Genomic DNA, 19,855 nt, shown 5'->3' on the forward strand with positions numbered 1-19,855 from the left:
CCCCAATCGCCCTTATGGACGAGCCGCCCCTGGCCCTCACCACTTAGCCAAAACTGGAAGAGAAACCTCGATCAGTCGTTATTTGCTTTCACAAGTTCCAAGTTCGCGATCGGGTGATACGGGAATCCCGCAAGTTGAGAGGTAAACTCCAGTATCGTGGCGATCCAATTCACCTCTTTGAAATTCACAGTCCGGATGTTTTGAATCAGCGGTCTGAATACCGAGATATCATGAAAGAGCTCTACAACCTAGGCCTCAAACCTACTCTGCACTACCCAGCTAAACTGTTTGTCATGCTTGATAAAGAAGGCAAGAAACGACTATTGTCTCCCCAGGAGGCTCAAGAGCTTGTGTCTTCGTTTAGCCGTCCACAGCCAGGGCAGCAAGGATACAGAGATTTACACAGACATACCACAACACAGACTTTAGGAAACGTTATCCAACGTGAGCTGTCAATCATACGAGCTGTGAGTTTTTGACTTGATGTGAGTTAAAGATGGCAGCAGTTCGGTTTTATTTATGCTGCTTGCTATGAAAATGTTTATTAATCTTAACGTCATGCATGTGCCTTGGCTGCATACGTTTTACAGGAAGATGCCGATCTGATCAAATCTATTGCCTCTTTCCAATCATCCTCAATAAATTCAGTACCCAAGTCACCTTCCCATTTGCGGGAGATATTGGGTAGCTCATATGTGTCAAAGGAAAGTAGTAGGGAATAAAAAGCGGAAATTAACTGTTTTAAACTTTTGCGGTTCAGGAGAAATGTTTCTGGATCATCAAGATGAGAAGCAGTGGGAGAGAAGTTAGCAAGGGAGGATATAAAGTGTCTTTTTTGTAAATACCCAAAGAAATCTGACTTGGGAATTTCAAACATCTCCTGTAGTTATTGAAAAGACATGAGGGCATTGTCTTTAAATAAATGATCAAGTACATGAACTCCCTTATCTCGCCATGCAAAGAACACAGATGAGCTGACGACTGCAGGGAAGTCAGGGTTTTGGATAATAGAGGACAATAGGGATTTCCTCTTTTCCCTCCCTAGATATTTAGAAATATCACGCCATACTCTGATGCTGCTGTAAATAACAGGGTAACAGGTAACCAGACTCCATGGGGAGTGTGGGTAGCAAGCCCAAGAATCAACTCCCACCTCCCGCTTGACAAAAGAATGTAACCATGACCAAAGGTGGCGAGCATGGCAGGCCCAATTATACAAAATTTTGGGTAAAGTTGGGTAAAGACCGGCCTCCCATATCTGTAGGTAGCTGTAGTATTTTTCATTTTCAAGCACATTCATTTTGATGAGACTAATTCGCCCAAATAATGAGGGAGGAAGATTATGCCAACGTTTCAAGTCTCCTTTCACTGCATCACAGACTGGGGAAACTTTTTATTTCCACAGCTCCCTCAAGGCAGAGGAGATCTTAACTCCCAGATATATAAAACCAGAAGCTGACCATGTAAAAGGGAATTCATTTGAAATCCAAGCTGACTTTTGACACTTCCTCTCCTGTGAGTGTGGTCGTGGTCTCACTGACACCAAGTGAGAGATTCATGTGCTGTCTTTGACATCATTTCCTGTTCTGACTCAGACAGTTGTGGCTGTGCCGCGATGAAACAATGCAGCCCCCTGTCGCAATCTGAGCTTTGTTTGGGTTTTCTGTTTTGTTCAGTGTTCATTTATTTACAACACCATTATAAGTAAGCATTGTTTCAAGGTGCTTTACAGAACCAACGGGCCTAAACCCCGTTAAAACATTTAACAAAGCAACACAAGAGAGGCTCAAATGGGCCATAAGCGGCAACATCTACCAATAAGACTTAACTGAGAATAGACTATGTTTGTAAGTGCGCTTAACAGAAGTTCCATTAAGTTTCAAATCGAGTTACATTAGTACAACTAATCTGTGGCTAATCTGTGCTTTGACAGTTTAAACCAGGAACTGAATTATCTATGGTGGCATAGTCTACACTTATGTAGCCTATCTATCTTATCTTATGATAACTATGGGAGAGGCGTAACACAGAGGTCATTAAATACCTAAATAGCGACAATTTAACCTGACATGACCTCTGTATTACGCCTCTCCCATAGACCTCTGTGTTACACCTCTCCCATAGTAATAGTATATGTACATTGGGTTGGATGCACTGTGTCTCACAGTTCAATCCCTGATGACTGTCTCTGTCTTTTCTCCTCACAGCTGCAGACTAGTAGCCTAGACATGAAGAACCAGTTGCTCACTAGTCCAAATGCTGTGCTGGCCCTGCAGGAGGAACTGAAAAACACCCTACCTGCTCTGGATAACCAGAAGAGGTGAGTGAGACTATGTTCCTGATTTGAGGGTTCTTTTAATTTAGTCTGCTACTGGTAAGCTTGAGTAAGTATTTACAGTAAGATTACCTTAAGATATGGTTGCGTTAGTTGTCCTGTGTGTATTACTACCCATCACTGATACTATTTTTCATCATTCTCCAATAGCAAGTACACAGAGAGAACATGCAACTACAAGGACAGGCTTAGTCGTGCCAAACAATTCCACATAAAAGAGGTGGTTTTGAGTGATGACCGAATCAAAGACCTTCAGAGGCAATGTGATTTCCTTAACAAAAAAGTGGACAAGGTGAGTGTTACAGTATGTCAGTCATCATACTGTATAGTAATGAATTGAAATATATCTATCTAAAGGGTCTAGAAATTGAACAATAAAATGCTAATCGCATAGAGGTGAGAAAAGAATTAATGAAAATAATAATAAAAAAAAACATGCTTGAATACAAGGTCATTGATGATGATGATAGTGAGTGTTATAGTACATCAGTCATGGTGGTGCATTGTGATGAACTGAAATGTATGATGTATTCTAAAGGATGTAATAATTTAACAATAAAATGCTAATCGCAGAGAGTTTGAAAACAAGAACATTAATCAAAAACAAATACAAATACCAAAACACACGGCTTCAAAAGGATGGTAATAGTGGAATCCTCATGTGCATCCAAGGTGACAAGGCTGACAAAGAGCATGGATAAGATCAACACCAATCTGCTGAAAGAGAACGGCCAGTTTCAGTGCCAACTTCTTGATGAGCAGGAAGCCCAATGCAAGACCCTGGACATCCTCAGGACATACAAACTCAGGTACTGTCACTGGAGGGGAAACATATGTGTTCTGGACTCACCCTCCTTACAAGCTTTTGTTAGAACAGTCCCATAAAAGCACAATTGGACCCCTTCCCTTTTAAACTACCATTATTGATACTATTTTTTTATTTGAAAAGGATCTCTGTGGATGTTTGTATAGAGAAGGCACTAGGTTGAAAGACGTCTGCTGTTCTTTAATCTCCTGTGACGTCTAATCACAATGCTACACAATGCCACTTCTATTTTCGTGTGTTGATTTAAAAAATAAATCATTTCTGTTTGTTTGTTTTGTTGTTGTTGTTTTTGCTCGTTAATGTATAATATATAATTATGACATTTTGAGTTGTTTTAAATAGGATTGAGAATCTGGAGAAGGTGAATGAGAAATATATGTTCATCACGTATGATGTATGAACCATTTTCTTTTCAAAGGTAACCAGACGTCCATCTATGCACCTAGTGTCTGGGAAGACACCATCTGCAACGGACTACAGGCAAGTTTTTACTCTTTTCCCTTTAAGTAAAATGTGGGAAACTTTCATTTTTGCGTGTGTGATCCATAGACTGAATTGTGTGAACAATCACTATACAATTTTGGGGGATCCTGTCACTAAGACACTATGAATTACATGCCAATTTTACACTAATAGTGATAACACAATATAATACTAGTAACATGTCACCTCCATCCATATGGACCTTGCCACCCCGCTTGTTTGGCCCACAGTGCTTTGCTCAAAGGCTACACCATGAGTGACCCACCATGAGTGATCATCCAGAAGGCACGCACAGCAATGAAGTCTGAAGACGTGAGCCCCTGACACGCACACGCACACACACCTCTGAGATGGGCTACCTGATACACACCTATGCGTCCCTGTACAGCTCGGACACCGGCACACACCTGTTCGGCATTCTCACTGAGGGTCCGGAAGGATTCACATCCTGTTCTAGGGGGACTTCATTCCCGCACACCTCCATCAAAGAGACACGGCTCAGGACACATACCCTGCTTCAGGATCCATCATCATCATCCATCCCTCGGGATTAATAAAGTATCCATCTATCTATCTATCTATCTATTTGGTATTCTGCTTTTTCCCTACTTTTTCAACCACACACTCTCTTTCAACAACAAGCCAGAGGACCAGCCTCCCAGAACAAACATCCAAACTTAAAAAGTAACATCTCACACATCACAAGATTAAACGCTTGAACTCATGGGGTTAACCCAACAACCATTAACTCCATTAACCTCTTCCTCACAACATCTCCAACATCACAAAGAACGTCTCACACAGCACACATCAAACATTGACCTTGGACCCTAAGCTTGCCATAGTTCTTTTCTTGCCAGAGGAGTCGTGTAACATGGATATCACTGCGATACCCGATGGAGGGGTCCCAGCAGTACTCGGGAGACAGCACCCTGCTGGGCTTGTGCTGCCACAGGTATTTGTTCAGGTGGCTCTCGTCGTGCCAGAGAGCCTCCACCCCATTATCCTTGTCCTTTATGATGCCGCGGTAGCACGCCTCTGTCATCTGTCTCACCCTCTGCCAGGAGCCACCAAACACCGCTGCGTGGTAGTAGAAGTCCCCCTGTGACTCTGCCATGTAGGCCTGGGATTTGGGGTTCTGGTCGTACGTCCACATGTACCTGAAGCGATGGTAGTAGTATGCGTGGAGGAGGGCCGCGGAGTCCCCCAAAGCCTCTGCACCAATTCGGCCCCCAAAGACCTGGTCCACATCCATGCAGAAGACGTACTGATTGGGGTGGCGAATGTGGGTGTCGATGAATTCCCTGATGGATTTCATACGCATCATTGAGATGTCCTGCCACCGGGAGTAGCGTTCCACTGCCAGGTTTAGGGCCGGAACCTTCTATGGGACGTCCGTAAAGACGTAGTAGGTCACAGGTAAACCTTTCTCCTTGGTACTTTTCTCCTCTTCCTTTCTTTTGTTTTTGTATTGCGCCCCAGATGGCTTTTGCCTCTTCAGACTCTTCGACGCTCGCTTGGATACACACACTCAACCAATACCCATCAATGTGTATCACAACACCAAGGTGGTACCCCTACCTCTTTCGATTTTTTTAGCTCATTTTCCCCTGTTGTTAGATTTATCTTTTTAATGGAAAAATATTGGTTGGAGATATAGAAGGGGGCGCAAAAAACTATAATAAATAATAATATATATATATATATTTTTGCTGGGCGCACTGTCACTATTTTTATAATAAATTAGCAGTTGATACAGTTAACCAGTTTATACAATACATATTGTATATTTACCCACTGAGTACAATATTAGCTTCTCCTTTCCACGTGTACTTTGTACTGCACCTATAGTTGGATACTCTGATATTGCTGAACACGGCAATGGAGGCACCGGCTTGCGAATGTTAGCGATTGGTGGTTATTCACTGCCATCTAGTGGGGAAATTTCATATCATCACTTACATACAGTATATGCATTGCATTTCTTCTGCCAGAAGACTTTTGCAAAGTTATGAACCCCAGCATTAACGTTAATGTCTAACAATCTGTTTCTTTCTGACATTAGATCCGTTTTTGTGATCATTTCACATAACTTTACCCAACTTCAGAAAAGTGTACTGAATATTAATATTTGTCATCAAATGTTTGATGTTTTTCTATGTCTGTTACAGATCCATAGACTGAATTATTACATATCACATTTGTAATATACTTCTCCACATAAAATAAACAGCAGGTTTTATTAAGACTTTTTTTTCTCATTCGAAGTTGATACAATGGGCCACAGCAGTGTAAATCAGGTGACAAATTGAGTAAATTAAGTTAGAATACAAAACACAGGGTCATGATAAATATAATTTGTTTGTAGAACACCTGAATGTGCACAGTGCTGCAGATCAGAAATGAAGATATTGTCCAACAACATATTCTTCTCTGTGGTGGAAGTGGCAACCTCTAGACTGGAGCAACTCAAAGATTAGTTTCCTCATTAAAAGTGGGTCCTCATTTTGGGTCCTCATTGAAATCCCCACATACAACAATTGCACTATCAGCAGTGACATGTAGTAGAGTCCAACAGGTGACAGAGTTTTGGCAAAAATAGATTTGTGTTGTAATCTGGTGGTCGGCTAATCACTGCAATTAGTACCTGAACTGGGGCCACAACTTTAAAGAATTCGAGGTCAGTCACACCCTTGTATGTATTGCATGTGATGGGCTTGAACATGGCTTTTTCAAACACAGCAAATCCTCCATCATTTCTATTGGACAGATGAGAATGAGTTGAATATGAGACATGCCTGTTGCGCTCATATGATTTTATTCTGAAGTGGTAAAACTCTGCTGCCTTCTCTCTGTCTCCCATACCCCATTCTGTAGGTGAAAGCAAACTCTGCCATGCACATTGCTGCAGACTCTGGTGTATCGGGTCTGTTTTTGCATTTGTCTGCCATTCCGGACATCCAAACATTCTCTGACATAGGAATTCTGACATTTGGGTACCTTAAAGAGAGGCTCATTTTCATACTCATGCAACAGCCTCTTGAACACCGACCTCTCTATTTTTGGGAATATGCCTGCATGATCTGTTTCAGCACAATCAGATGTTTTGGATTGAGAAGTGTCAGTCACAACCATTTCAGATCTCATGTTCAGCTTTAGAAATAGGCCCTATATGATAATATGTAAATTATACAGAAGTAAGGGTTCAGGATGTACTTAATATCAATGTTTGCATTCCATGCTCTTAACAAATGTTTGTTTTAGCCATTTATCCTTAATCATCACTAACACATTGGACGTCGTTAATGAAGTGACACAGTTTAGGTATTCCTCATAGCTTAATCTGCATTATGTGAGTATGTTAGGGATGCTTTGAAATTATGTTGTCTTATTAAGCAATTCCCACACAGGGAGCGCTAGTGACCGGAGGTGATTGCACCGAGCAGTGTTCTATTGCCCCTGCATCAACTAAGTGCCCCACTAGGATTCACCTCAGTGGGGGAGGCAACTAGCCTGACGATGTCATACTCATAATTCTAGTCAGAATATGAGTCTGATATCGCTCCATTGGGCTGTGATTATGGGGCGTGTTTCAACCGAACCAGGAGAAAAAATGCCTCTTCGCTCAATTGGTTACCTACAACCAATCAGAACAACGTAGTATGTGACCAGGGGCAGCTGATACATTACACTTTTACCGGATCCCGTAGGAAGGAAGGCAAAAACATATTTTCGATTGACAAATGCCTTAATCGCGTTTCTCTGTTCCTCTTTCAAAATGAATGCACTGTCAATGTCTAAATGGACTCGAATCTATACATTTCAGCTCTCCAGCGGCAGCCATGTTTGTTGAAAACAAATTCAACTCGTGTGTTGGTGACGTGGTTGGTTACGTTACTGTTGATCATCTGTCCATCATCGTATAAAGCCCGCCTTAACAATTTGATTGGTACGGCCGATATCGAGCCGCAGATAATTTCTCCTCAATGGAGTAATGCCAGACCGAACTTCCCAACCAAAAAATGTGTGGGCGGGGCTAAATTCGGTCTGGTATCCAGGCTAGGAGGCAACTGTTCTTTTGACCCTCTCCACGGACAAACACCATGTTCCCTAATGCTATTGGGAATAAACCATACAGGAAAACAGGTGATATACTACTGGCATGAAAAAACCCTTCCAGGACGACAATATTCACACTACTGCTATCAGAATGGTTTTTACTGCCAAGTAGGTTTTCACCTACGAGGAATTTTTTGTGGTACGTTGGTGCAAACAATAAACATAAACAATAAACAATACACATAATAAGTTACAGCAGGAGTGTAAAAATAAGAAATCGGGATTAGAGTCCGTGTTGGGGGGCGGGGGGGTCCCGGGCCTTGTTGATGAGGCCAACCGCAGACGGGAAGAAGCTGCTCTGGTGGCGTGAGGTTTTAATCCTGATGGACCGCAGCCTTCTGCCGGAGGGGAGTGTCACAAGGAGTTTGTGTCCAGGGTGGGAGGGGTCGGCCATCATCTTCCCTGCACGCCTCAGGGTTCTGGATGCATACAGGTCCTGGAGAGATGGCAGATTGCAGCCAATCACCTTCTCAGCAGAACGTATGACACGCTGCAGTCTGCTTTTGTCCTTGGCAGTGGCAGCAGCGTACCAGACGGTGATGGAGGAGGTGAGGATGGACTCAATGATGGAGGTGTGAAAGTTCACCATCATTGCCTTTGGCAGGTTGAATTTCTTCAGCTGCCGCAGGAAGTACATCCTCTGATGTGTCTTTTTGGTGAGGGAGATGATGTTCAGCTCCCACTTGAGGTCCTGGGAGATGATGGTGCCCAGGAAGCGGATGGACTCCACACTGTCGACTAGGGAGTCACTCAGGGTGATGGGGGTGGTGGGGCTGGGTTCTTTCTAAAATCTACAACCATCTCCACTGTTTTCACCATCATCACCAGCAACGGGTCTGTAGTCATTAAGTCTTGTGATCTTTGTTTTTTTTGGGGACGGGGATGATGGTCGAGGTTTTGAAGCAGGCTGGTACGTGGCATGACTTCAGTGAGGAGTTAAAAATGTCTGTGAACACCGGAGACAGCTGATCAGCACAGTGCTTCAGGATGGATGTAGAGGCAGTCTAGCCCGGTTGCTTTGCGGGGGTTCTGTCTCCTGAAGAGTCTGTTGACCTCGCTATCGCTCGGTCGATACGTGAGCTACAGAGCCACTAGGTGTCATGGGGGTGACGAGGGGCCTGCTGATGTCTGCGGTTCCAGAGGCAACAGAATATGTGACAGACTCTGATGAAGGAATAAACGTATGTTAAATAAAGATATGATTTACACTATGAACTAAAATTCTCAGTGCGCACAAATCCGCTCTTTCCTTTCTCTTTTCATCTCTGCTTTCAGAAAAAATTGACAAGCACTTCTCTTATAATCAGATAGGCATGTGCATTAAAAAGACGAAAGTGGGCACTAATTTGTACATATAAAACTCACTTTTGAAGTTTGAATATCCGAAAGTAGCAAATACACAAAGACCAGTGTCTAGAATTTAAAGTATTTCAGATTATTACAAGGTAGGGCTGGGCGGTATGACGGTATATACCGTGCAACGGTAGAAATGTGTCTACCGGGAGAGATTTGGCTATACCGTTTCAACCGCGGTATACTCTTATTTTGAAATCCAATCGATTTATTTTTAGATAATGACTTCCAAACTATACATCATCCCGCTTATTTTACAGTTACTCGCCAAAATGATAGAAGACGTTCCTCCAAAATACCTCTTTAACGATTATGTTGCCGTTTAGTGATTTCCGTTTAGAAAAAATAGTTCTTCAGGCAAATAGAACTTTCAAGTTTCAGGTGTTGCGTAGCAACCCATTACTTGCTGACTTCAAGTTACGTTAAATGACCGGACTACTTGCGGAATGATATGATATGAAAGACGTGAATTAAAGCACAAAACCCGTTGCCAACGATGGTCATTACTTTTTCGCAGCAGTGAATATAAAGAAATTACAGACCTGCGAACGTTGGGGTGGCCCATTCAAATCAACTGAACTTTTTTGAACATTCTGAAGAGCCGTATAATACGATACCTAGTACAATTTTTAAGCACATGACCTGCAAGGACTATCATGCCTACTTGTTGAGTAATCCTCGACTGTTCCTCGAAAGATTCTACTGACAGATCTACTGAAAAATATGGACTGAAGTGTCTAGCGTAGCCATTTATGTGCAGATTCTGTTCCATTTTTCCAGTTAAAGTGGGAGCACAAGAACAGTGAGCGTCTATGGCGATTATCATAGACGTATGTATATGTCTATGGCGATTATAACTGTCGAGATTCTAAGTAACATGGAGACAACTTGTTTTGGTACTCCACCTAGATCATAAACCCTTGAATAAAAAAACGACTCAGTGAAATCGGTTGAGAAATGTAAACGTGCTTTTTATGCAAAAAAACCCGCAGCTCCATCGTTTACTTGCGTTTGTTTACAGGCTTCACCTCACCAATGTTGCGGCGACGTTCGCACGTCGGAGCAACGGGCTGAAGCGGTCATGTGTAATTGCCAACTTCTTAATTTCTTATTTTAATATGTGGCCATATAAGAAAATGTTTTTCCCATCATTATTGCGTTAACATATGAACAAACATTGAAAAGAAAGTTAACACTTGATTTCTCTTCTGAAAGTACATTAAAGAACCACTGAAAGCCACACAAGCACTGGACTAAATGCCACTACATGCACTTTGTTTTAATCTTACTATTTAAAGATTCAATGGAACTGTGGTGTATTAATAACGAGACGGTCGTATTACACACATTGATATTTACTGAGAACTGTAACTCAACACAGCATCCATTAAGGCAGGTAACGTTCAACTAACGTATACATGAGCTTGCGCAGTGCGCATCAATCACTAAAGTGATATGATCCAATCAGTACATCACATTACCTCCCCTTTTAGATTAAAGGTAACTTAACACATTCCACCACAAAAGTACCTTAGTCATTATTGCTATGAGTATCAATTTAACCTAACTTAACTTTGGTCTTTTAACTCACTGACTGCTGTTGACTTCTTATTTCAACTTAAACATTGCTAACAAAATAAACTAGCATCAGTAATCAAGTTATCAAAACAAACAACTCAAGTTTCAATCAGTCTTTAGAGCTTCTTATTACCACATTCAGTCCTGGTAACGCTCTGGACGCCTAGTAGTCCGCTCTGAGCGCCGCAAAGCCACTGGAACAGGGTCAGGTGGTTCAAGCAGCTGTACCTGCTCTGATGTTGTGGGCGCTGTTCTGGCACACTCCTTTACCTGCTCCGCTGGTGGACTTGTGTCTTCATCAGGCTGTAGCTCTGAAGTCTCTGGAGTGCTGCGTGGTCTGAGCTGGTCTCCGTGACGCCGGTACACTTGTTCAGTACTCTCACCTTGTACCCTGTATGACACAGGTCCAGTTTGTTGTCTTATCACTCCTGGAATCCATCTAGGCTTTTCTCCTGCTGTGTTACGCAGATATACCTGTTCATCCATATCAAACTGTCTCTCCGCAGCATGCTGGTCATGTTCTTCCTTCTGACGATACTGCTTTCTTCTCACCCTTTCTCTGATGCTTGGCTTCAGGAAGTCCAGTCTGGTTCTGATATGTCTCTTTAAGAACAAATCTGCTGGTGACTCACCCGTTGTGCTGTTGGGGGTAGTACGATACCACAGCAAAAAGTGAGAAACTTTGTCCTTGATACTGAGATCATCCTTTGCCAGCTTTTTCATTCCAGCTTTGAAGGTGGAGACATATCTCTCTGCTAAGCCATTCGTGGCAGGGTGTCTCGGAGCACCTGTTGTGTGTAGAATTCCGTTTCTCTTCGTAAACTGCTGAAATTCATCAGACATGAAAGTTGCTGCATTGTCTGTGACGATTTGCTCTGGGACTCCATAGGATGCAAATAATCTTTTCAATCTTGTGATTGTGGCTGTGGAAGTTGTCTGCATCATTTTGTACACTTCCTGTGAAAGCTCTCTGTCTTTTCTTGTTGCTGTGGCAATCTGTCTTGCGTTCAGTGGTGCTTCCTCCAGATGTTCACACATCAGGGCATCAATGTACGCTGACATCGCTTCGGTTCCAGAATCCTTGGTCTCTGAGAGAGGGACACGGGACAGCCCATCAGCGTTACCGTGCTTTTCTGACTGGCAGTAGACTATGTGGTAGTCATACGCTGACAACACGATAGCCCACCTCTGGATACGCGCCGCCGCCATTGTTGGAAGCCCCTTATGCTCCCCGAACAGTGTCAATAGAGGTCTGTGGTCGGTGATCAAATTGAACTGTCGCCCCCACAGGTATTGGTGACACTTTTTCACACCATACACTAGGCTCAACGCCTCCTTCTCTATCTGTGAATATTTCTTCTCTGCTGGAGAGAGTGTTCGAGAGGCATAGGCGATTGGATGTTCTTCTCCATTGGGTGTTGTGTGCTGAATCACGGCTCCTATTTCGTAAGCTGACGCATCACATGCAAGGGTAAGTGGCAAGTCTTGGTCATAATGCACTAACACTTTATCACTTGTCAAAAGTTCCTTACATTTGTTGAATGAGTCCTGTTCAGCTTTACTCCATTTCCAGGTGGTTTGCTCTTTCAAGAGTCTGTAGAGGGGTGCCAGCACAGTGCTCTGCTGTGGCACGAAACGTCCATAGTAGTTCACAAGCCCTAAGAAGGCTCGAAGTTCTTTAACATTTGTGGGTGCTGGTGCCTCATGTATAGCTCTGACCTTGTCTTTAGATGGATACACACCTTTTTCATCCAGCACGTGGCCCAGGTACTCGATCCGAGTCCGGCCAAACTCACATTTTGACTTTTTCACTCTCAGTCCATTTTCTTGCAACCGCTGCAGAACTCTGTCCAGGTTCCGAAGATGCTGGGCGTCGTCTTTTCCCATCACTAGGAGATCATCAAGGTAAACAACAACATTGAGGTCCTTCATGATGTTCTCCATAATCCTCTGGAAAATACTGACAGCAGAGTTCACGCCAAAACAAAGGCGGTTGTAGACGAATAGTCCCTTGTGAGTGTTTATTGCTGTGTATTTCTTTGAATCTTCATCAAGCAGTACCTGCTGGTAGGCTGAGGCTAAGTCTATTTTTAAAAAACAACTTCCCACCACTGAGTGTTGCCAGAACTTCTTCGATACGTGGCAGTGGGTATGTGTCAGTGTTGGTAGCCTGGTTCACAGTTACCTTGTAGTCGCCGCACAAGCGGATTGTGCCATCCCGCTTGACCACAGGAACTACTGGAGCCGCCCACTCACTGTGCTTTAATGGGGAGATGACATTCTCTCTCTCAAGTCGTCCTAGCTCTTCTTCCACTCGCGCCTTCATAGCAAATGGCAGGGGACGGGCTTTATGAAATCTTGGAGTGGCGTCAGCCTTCACTGAAATTGTTGCTTTAATGTCTTTTAATGTTCCAAGCTCGTCCTTGAACACCTGACTGTATTTTGCTAGCACGTCAGGAATTGACTTGGGTGTCTTTGTGTTTTCACTGACCATTTTAATCGTTTTCCAGTCCAATTTAATTTTTTCGAGCCAGTTCCTACCACAGAGTGAAGGGCCATTTCCTTTTACTACGATTAGTGGCAAGTCAGCAGACTGGTCTCCATAAGCCACTCTGACTAAGAACTGTCCTTTCACTGGAATAGCCTGGCCTGTATAAGTTTTCAGTGCAACATTGCTGCTCTTTAATGGTACACGTGCAAATGACTTTTTGTACACGGTCTCTGAAATAATGCTGACAGCTGCTCCTGTGTCTATTTCCATTAGAACATCTTCCTTGTTCACTTCAAATTTCACTTTAAATGCATGTTTCTCTGCCTCATTTACACTAAGCACTGTTTCAGTCCCTGTCTCATCTTCAGCATGAACATAGCTAGTGCCTTGGTGCTTGCTTGGTCTCTGCTTCCCCCTTTTTTCACGTGCTGGCTCACTAGCCCTACACGCTTTCTGGATATGTCCAAGCTTATCACATTTATGGCATTTAGAATTCCTAAAGTAGCATTCATTTGCGCTATGATTTTTGCCTTTACATCTGTAGCACTCTGCCTGTGCTGGTTGAGGTTTGTGCTTCTGGTTTACCTTGTGAACAGAAACGGCTGCATCATCGGTGTGTCTCAACTGTCGCACATCTCGGTGGGCTGTCTCCATGTTGAGCGCGACCTCAAGGGCCCTCGCAAAAGTCAGTCCATCCATAGCAAGCAGTTTGCGTTGGCAAGCCTCGTCATAAACCCCACTGACAAAGCCATCGCGCAGAGCTTCATTAAGCTTGTCTCCGAAATCACACCGTGCAGCCAACTGCTTTAACTCTGCAGCAAACTTGCTAACACTTTCATTTTTCTTCTGAGCACATTTTCGAAACCTAAAACGTTCGGCAACGACCAAGGGCTTGGGTTCATAATGTTCCATCAGAATTTTCACGATATCATCAAAAGTTTTGTCTTTTGGCTTCTGTGGTTGGACTAAATTACGTAAAACACCGTATGTTGAAGCACCCATAGCACTTAACAAGGTCGCTACCTTTTTATCCGCGTGAACATCATGTGCATCGATGAAGAGCTCCATTCGCTCGACGTATGCTGACCACTGTTCAACTTCAGGCTTGAACTCGTCCGGTCTTGCATAGTTTGCCATCTTCACTTCACGTCTTCCACTTTACCTCGTCGCCAATTATGTGGTGTATTAATAACGAGACGGTCGTATTACACACGTTGATATTTACTGAGAACTGTAACTCAACACAGCATCCATTAAGGCAGGTAACGTTCAACTAACGTATACATGAGCTTGCGCAGTGCGCATCAATCACTAAAGTGATATGATCCAATCAGTACATCACAGGAACCTTCAGTACAAAGTAGGCATATATTGACCACTATTGCTTAGGCCAATATCCTATTGAGGCAGTATTGTTTCTGCACCTTAGTGTTCTTAAGGGTCAATAAATAAAGCAGATCATATTGTATAGCCTATGTCTGTGGACACATTTCACCACAGCTGAAGTGTCCTCTTTTTCACAAACTCAAATCTGGTCACCCTACGTATAATAAACCGTGATATATACCGTAACCGTGATATACAATTACAAATACCGTGATAGAAGATTTTGGCCATATCGCCCACCCCTAGTGACAACGATGAGTCGGCCTACAGAGAAGAGGTCCAGCACCTGGCGGTGTGGTGCGCCGACAACAACCTGGCTCTCAACACCAAGAAGACCAAAGAGCTAATTGTGGACTTCAGGAAGAAAGCTGGCACACACATCCCCATCCATATCAACGGGATGGAGGTTGAGCGTGTCACCAGCTTCAAGTTCCGGGGTGTCCACATCTCTGAGGACCTCTCTTTGACCCTCAACACCTCATCCCTAGTCAAGAAGGCTCACCAGCGTCTCTTTTTCCTGAGGAGATTGAAGAAGGCCCATCTGTCTCCTCAGATTCTGGAGAATTTCTACCGCTGCACCATCGAGAGCATCCTCACCGACTGCATCTGAGTATGGTATGGCAGCTGCTCTGTTGCCGACCGAAAAAGACTGCAGAGGGTGGTGAAAACTGCCCAACGCATCACAGGTTCCTCACTCCCCACCATTGAGGCTGTCCAGAGCAAGAGATGTCTGCGGAGGGCGTGCAGCATCGTCAAGGACAGCTCTCACCTCAGCCACAGACTGTTTGCCCTCCTCCCCTCTGGGAGGCGCTACAGGGTCCTCCGTTCCCGGACCAGCAGGTTCAGAAACAGCTTCATCCCTGCGGCTGTCACCCTACTGAACTCTGCACCAGGCCGATAGCCCCCCCCCACCCCCACACACACCTCCCCCTGTGACTGTACCTCCCCCTGGCTTGACTGCCACACACCCCCCTCCAGCCACTGAACTTTTGCACCAGAATTTCTTTTTTACTACTGTACATCCCACTTATTACTGTAATAACTGTATTAATCGTACTTACACCTTACAATACTTCTTAAACATTGTATTACTAATACCTCATTCACTTCCTTTCATTTCACATTACCACCACTAATACTTACACCTGCACTTTTTATATACTTATCATATCTACACTTCTTACCTCAACTGCTGCTAGTCCCAATTCTGTTCATATTACATATCTATTTCTTACTGTACATATATATTTATTTATTCACTTATTCCACTTTACATATGCACATACTCTGCACTTTTTTTGCTATTTTGCACTTCTGGTTGGATGCTAAACTGCATTTCGTTGTCTCAGTGTAATTGTACTCTTGTACTCTGTGCAATGACAATAAAGTTGAATCTAATCGAATCTAATCTAAAGAATGTGCCACAGTCATGATATCGTCAGATAAGCTAGTAGTAAAATATAGCTGAAAAGTGCACTGTCAACAGTTATGATATAGGCTTACAAGTTCTTTTGAAATCCTTCTTTTACATACATCCCCCTTCCCCAATACAAATTTTGCGCTGCTGTTGCACATAATAGGCTACTTTAACATCACACCATACACGCACACAACACATAACATATCGTTTTAGGAAAGATCTGCCTCCTTACTGTTCATGGCATAATTTGACCATCAGACAGCAGCCGGTCACTTAAACAATCAGCATGGGATGTTTCAAAAGTGGCATCCCTACCCATCACGGGCCCAGATAATGCTTTTTGTTCATGCGGGGTCGCTACCGAAAGACAAAGCGGCCATGCAAGTTTCCCTTAAATAACACGTGTGGCAATTGTCATGTCCCAGTCTAAGGCTTTAGGACATGACAAACTTTTGGCAAAAACGGGCAGACAACAGAATCCAAATAACCGTGAATTTGGCAGTGAGAACAGAGGACAAAAGGTGGGGGTGGGGGGGTTGTCCATAGCAGGAAGGAGGCTATCTGGGCAAGAAACGAGCAAGAATCCTGTAGCCTATAGCCTATGCTGAAGTCTATTAACTTTTATGGTTCTATGACCCTAAGTAAATAGTATCAGAATAGTTAGCCTAGTTTACTCATAATTGTTTGGGAAGTCTTTGATTTAGCCCATTTTCATTATTATTTTTAAAAGGCTATGAGTCCATTTGAAAAGTCCACAAAATAGGACAAAATATAGGCTATAAATGGCCTACATAAATATACATCTGAATGAAAATGACAGCAATCAGAATTTGTATGCGTTAAATGATTTGAATACGCTGTACGGAATACAGGGCTTTAGCATTAACATGAAGCAATAATGAAACGCTTGCATAAAACACACTACATAAACATCAGCCTACTTTATCATGTTCATTTATCATGCCTCAGCTCAGAAAATGCACTGTACATTTTTATTTTTTTTAGACCTTTGTCAGGTTTTTAATGGCACACACGACACACTGGAAAACACACGTGCATACATGGAGGCAACACACACACACAGGCCTGAGGTGAATTTATTTTCTGCTTTTTTCCCATCCTGGACCGTCCTTCCTCAAGGACCGCCCAGGAGCAGTGGGCAGCTTGTAACATGTGTTCTGTTATTTTGCATGTTTTTTCTGTTGGGGTCCTTAGTGGAGGAAACGGGGAGAACATGCAAACTCCACACAGAAAGGCTCGGGAGATAGCCCACCTGAGCACTGTGCACTCTGGGGAGGACCTGCCCCCCAGAGCCAACAGCGCCCCATGCGGGAATCGAACCCATGACCTTCTTGCTGTGAGGCGGAAGTGTAAGCAGTGCAAGCAACTGAGCCACCGTGCTACCACATCGTTGCAATCATTCATATCTCAACGCAGTTTAAACATGAAGGTGTATTGATTATTGTATTCATCATATAGACCAAGCATTGGTTCACCATGATTCTTCTCAATAGCGAAGAGGACGAAATCCACCAAATGCACAACAGGAAATATATGCTCAAGTGTAACGGTCCAATCATCGTTGGAACAACAAAGCACCTTAACTCTTCATGATCTCTCCTGTCTGCTCAGCTAAGAACTCATAGCAGATGCTGAACAAAGAGAAAAGCTGCCGTTAGCATACTCAGCACTGTTAGCATACTCAGCACCGTTAGCATACTCAGCACTGTTAGCATACTCAGCACTGTTAGCATACTCAGCACCAAAGCTATGCGGTTCTGTCACACTAAGGAGAGAGAATCTGTGCACAGAGATTCAAGCAGTCTACTCAACGTTCCCTATTAACTCGATTTGGTTTGACATATGCTTTACTGTGTATATTTTCATAAGTTCACTTTACAATATACCATTTCATATCATATTAGTTAATGTTTCTCCTTCGTAACAAAAGCAGCCAGAGAACACCCTGTTGTGTGCTCCCCTGAACAGCCACAAGTCTGTCAGAAAGGCTTCACACAGTGGCATTCTTCTCTAGGGATTCTCAGGCGAGGTTGTTGGGTATGAGTGCTTGCATGTGACAGTGAGAGGTTGGGCTGCTGTGGGAAGTCCCCAACCAATTGCACAAGGAATTTCACATCTTTTCCTGTCTAACTAAAACTGTTTAATGACTGTCACCCCCACACAGAGACAGAGGTTAGTGAAGCTCTGGAAAACCAGAACGGGATAAATTCATTTTGAACCGTCCTGCGTTTAACATTTTTTTAAACTGATATTTGGTTTCCGTGTATCCATTTCTTATCACAAGCAGAAATATTGGTACACTGCCATCTCGATTTTTTTTGTCCAACTCCAAAAATAAAAGCTGCTAGCCAGGCCTGCTAAGCAATCACACGTAGCATTTTCTTGTTGGAATGAAACTCTAGTTGTTTGTTACCTTTTAGTTGCTATAAGGTGACCAGGGTTCGTCTCCCAGGTTCTCCTCTTAACCCTAAACCACCAACCCCTTCCCTTCCCTTCCCTTCACCAGGGTTTGTACCCAATCTCCACCCTAGCCCGGGTCTGTACTCCCAAGGGGGTCTTCCCCACCCCTTACCCTGGGTAGCCTGTATCTTCTCTTCTTTTGTGTCCATTCCTCATCTTTTTTTTGGACTGAAATGGGATGGATTGTTAAGGAATATCATTGTTTATTCTAAAAGTTGGACACAACAAAATACACTTAGTACAGTAAATCAACACTTGAAGCTTTTATTAAAAATTTAAACATCCTACATACACTTTTGCAACATCAAATATATAAAAATACAAACAAGCCAACAAGAGGGGAATGTAAAACGTGATACGGTGATTGTTGGACAGCCATTCACTCCTTCATAAAACAATGGCACAAGTCAACAACAACAACATATCAGTAGTTGCTGGTCATTCTGACAGTTGAAGTATTTTCTGTGTATAGAGGAAAATGTGGAAAACAGCTGAACTTAATAGAAACTATAACAATAAAACTATAACAATAGTTTAGAGTAATAGTAAGGTAATAATGACCCCTTGAAACTGAGCACTTCATGTGGTCCACCAGGTTTTAGTGTTTGTACTGTGTTAGCGTCATGCCTAACATAAATCTTTAAATATACTCATTTTCCAATGGATATGTTGAGCTAGGGGGCAACAGGATTATTTCCACAATGAATGATTCCAAGAGCCTCATCGTGGGTGAGAGTTCATGAACCACTAAGAGCCTCAACTTGGGTCAGAGTTCATGAACCACTAAGAGCCTCAACTTCGGTCAGAGTTCATGAACCACTAAGAGCCTCATCGTGCGTGAGAGTTCATGAACCACTAAGAAAAGGATTCAAAAACTTTTTCTGTTTCTTCTACTTGGAGGTTTCTGGTTTGACTGTAAAGATCAGTATAACACACAAGTGCCGTCTTAAATCAGATTTCAACAACACAGAACTAGATAACTAAAAATAAAATTCATCCTACATTTTCCTGCCTCAGGCACCAAAGAGGAGATACATAAAGACCTTCTCAGTGTGCCCCATGAAGGCTATGTTGTGTGTACGTGTACAAATGTGTGTGTTTGTATCTATAGACTCAACTGTAAAAGGGCAATATGAATGATTCTGTATATACTCGGTAAAGTACTTTAGCAAACAATGAGACATACATATGTACACTAGGGGTTGCAAGAGTGCATACCTTTACAAATCGAGTACTCGTTGTACACAAGAAAGCAAGTGGTCTTACTTTACGCCAGGTAAAGTATGGATGATAGACAATATTTTAACATTATCGTTACCAACATTCTATGGTAGCTGTAAGATATATAATTCAGTCAACAAAGTATTTTGTAAGTGTTCTTAT

At 42.9% G+C, this 19,855-nt stretch overlaps 2 pseudogenes; both read right to left on the reverse strand.

Annotated features, from left to right (window-relative positions):
• Window positions 1–4,440: 4,440 nt before the first annotated feature.
• LOC116222959 lies at window positions 4,441–6,595 on the reverse strand (annotated as a pseudogene).
• A 4,237-nt stretch (window positions 6,596–10,832) lies between these two features.
• On the reverse strand, window positions 10,833–14,521 carry LOC122133356 (annotated as a pseudogene).
• Window positions 14,522–19,855: the final 5,334 nt, after the last annotated feature.

The sequence above is a fragment of the Clupea harengus genome, chromosome 2, assembly GCF_900700415.2.
Source record: "Clupea harengus chromosome 2, Ch_v2.0.2, whole genome shotgun sequence".
In the NCBI taxonomy this organism is placed as follows: Eukaryota; Metazoa; Chordata; class Actinopteri; order Clupeiformes; family Clupeidae; genus Clupea; species Clupea harengus.